The 2500-nt window shown below is 53.2% G+C and overlaps 2 non-coding genes across 2 annotated transcripts; both read right to left on the bottom strand.

Moving 5' to 3' along the window:
- Window positions 1-183: 183 nt before the first annotated feature.
- On the bottom strand, window positions 184-337 carry LOC145763068 (5.8S ribosomal RNA). Its single transcript, XR_014288223.1, has one exon. It is a non-coding gene; the product is annotated as a 5.8S ribosomal RNA (ribosomal RNA).
- A 245-nt stretch (window positions 338-582) lies between these two features.
- LOC145763071 (small subunit ribosomal RNA) lies at window positions 583-2392 on the bottom strand. The gene has a single exon (XR_014288225.1). It is a non-coding gene; the product is annotated as a small subunit ribosomal RNA (ribosomal RNA).
- Between the last annotated feature and the right edge of the window lie 108 nt (window positions 2393-2500).

Below are 2500 nucleotides of genomic sequence, written 5' to 3'. Positions count from 1 at the left end.
GCCGTCGTTGCGACTCGGGCGGCAAGCGGACGCGGCGCGGCTCGCCGGCCGCCACGCATCGCTGACGCGAGCCCGAATACCAAAACTTTCCACCTTCAACCGAGCGGCGATTGCCCGTCGCCGGGCATACGCACGCGAGCCGAGCCGTCGCGGAGCCGATCCCGCCGGCCGTTGTCGTTTCTGCGACCCTGAGACGGACGCGGTCCCGGGATGAACCCGAGGCCGCAATACGCGTTCAGATCGTCAATGCTCAATGTGTTCTGCAATTCACATTAAATCACGCAGCTTGCTGCGTCCTTCATCGACTCGCGAGCCGAGTGGTCCACCGCCAAGAGCCATCGTTTGTTTGTTTGCTTTTCGCTCTTCGATTCCTAACCTCGATTCGCCATCCGGCTGAAAAAATCGCGTGACGCCGAGCGGGTCGCGGTCGCAACAAATAGTGCGACAAGCCCGCGCACCGCATGAAGCCTTCGGGCACTCGACGCCGACAAAACAAGTTCCTGATCGCGGGGCGGCGGACGCGCCGAGGCACGTCGCCGTCCCGGTGTTTGCTCTTTCGCTCTTCGATTTTTTTTCTCGCGCTAATGATCCTTCCGCAGGTTCACCTACGGAAACCTTGTTACGACTTTTACTTCCTCTAAGTAATCAAGTTAGATCGTCTTTTCGGGCCAAGACCCAACCGTCGCCAGTCGAGCCCGGGCCCAATCGGAGGACCTCACTAAACCATTCAATCGGTAGTAGCGACGGGCGGTGTGTACAAAGGGCAGGGACGTAATCAACGCGAGCTAATGACTCGCGCTTACTGGGAATTCCTCGTTCAAGCGAAATAATTTCAATTCTCTATCCCTAGCACGACCGGGGTTCATCGGGTTACCCAGACCTTTCGGCCAAGGCGAACACACGTTGATCCGGTCAGTGTAGCGCGCGTGCGGCCCCGAACATCTAAGGGCATCACAGACCTGTTATTGCTCAATCTCGTGTGGCTAAACGCCACTAGTCCCTCTAAGAAGTTAAACGCCGGCCGGGAAGGCCGCGTAACTATTTAGCAAGCCAGAGTCTCGTTCGTTATCGGAATTAACCAGACAAATCGCTCCACCAACTAAGAACGGCCATGCACCACCACCCACAGAATCATGAAAGAGCTCTCAATCTGTCAATCCTCGCTGTGTCCGGGCCGGGTGAGATTTCCCGTGTTGAGTCAAATTAAGCCGCAGGCTCCACTCCTGGTGGTGCCCTTCCGTCAATTCCTTTAAGTTTCAGCTTTGCAACCATACTTCCCCCGGAACCCAAAGACTTTGGTTTCCCGCAAGCTGCCGGAGAGGTCGTCAAAATAACGCCCCCCGATCGCTAGTTGGCATCGTTTATAGTCAGAACTAGGACGGTATCTGATCGTCTTCGAACCTCTGACTTTCGCTCTTGATTAAAGAAAACATTCTTGGCAAATGCTTTCGCAGTCGTTCGTCTTGCGCCGATCCAAGAATTTCACCTCTAACGGCACAGTACGAATGCCCCCGTCCGTCCCTCTTAATCATTACCTCGCGCTCCGAAAACCAACAAAAAAGAACCGAGGTCCTATTTCATTATTCCATGCAACACTATCCAGGCGAAGCGCCTGCTTTGAACACTCTAATTTTTTCAAGGTAAACGTCCCGGCCGCCGCCGACACTCAGTCAAGAGCACCGACGGAAAACCGGAGGTAAAGCCAGAACGAACAGTGCACGCCTTGCGACGGACCGAACGCCTGCGCCCAAAATCCAACTACGAGCTTTTTAACCGCAACAACTTAAATATACACTTTTGGAGCTGGAATTACCGCGGCTGCTGGCACCAGACTTGCCCTCCAATGGATACTCGTTAAAATTTTTACAGTGTACTCATTCCAATTACAGGGCCTCGTTAGAGTCCTGTATCGTTATTTTTCGTCACTACCTCCCCGCGTCGGGAATGGGTAATTTGCGCGCCTGCTGCCTTCCTTGGATGTGGTAGCCGTTTCTCAGGCTCCCTCTCCGGAATCGAACCCTGATTCCCCGTTACCCGTAAGAACCTCGGTAGGCAGATACCGTACCGACGAAAGTTGATAGGGCAGACACTTGAATGATCCGTCGCCGGTGCAAGACCGTGCGATCAGCAAAGTTATCCCGAGTCGCCAACAAGACGAGCCGAAGCCCGGCAGGTTTTTGATATGATAAAGGCGCGCCTCCCGCAAGGTCGGCGCTTTTTGCATGTATTAGCTCTAGAATTACCACAGTTATCCAAGTAAAATTTACGATCAAATGAATCACGACTGATTTAATGAGCCATTCGCAGTTTTACCGTACGCAAGTTCGTACTGAGACATGCATGGCTTAATCTTTGAGACAAGCATATGACTACTGGCAGGATCAACCAGGTAACTATCGGCCGACAAAATACGCGAACGGAGTCTTTCGCTTTCCCCGTCGCGGTATCGCACTGTATTACTCAATCACTATTTTTGCTTAGCTCCTCAAACCCGGCGTAA

This window comes from Corella eumyota, unplaced genomic scaffold (assembly GCF_963082875.1).
Source record: "Corella eumyota unplaced genomic scaffold, kaCorEumy4.1 scaffold_321, whole genome shotgun sequence".
Taxonomy (NCBI): Eukaryota; Metazoa; Chordata; class Ascidiacea; order Phlebobranchia; family Corellidae; genus Corella; species Corella eumyota.
This window is presented reverse-complemented; position numbering and strand designations above follow the sequence as displayed.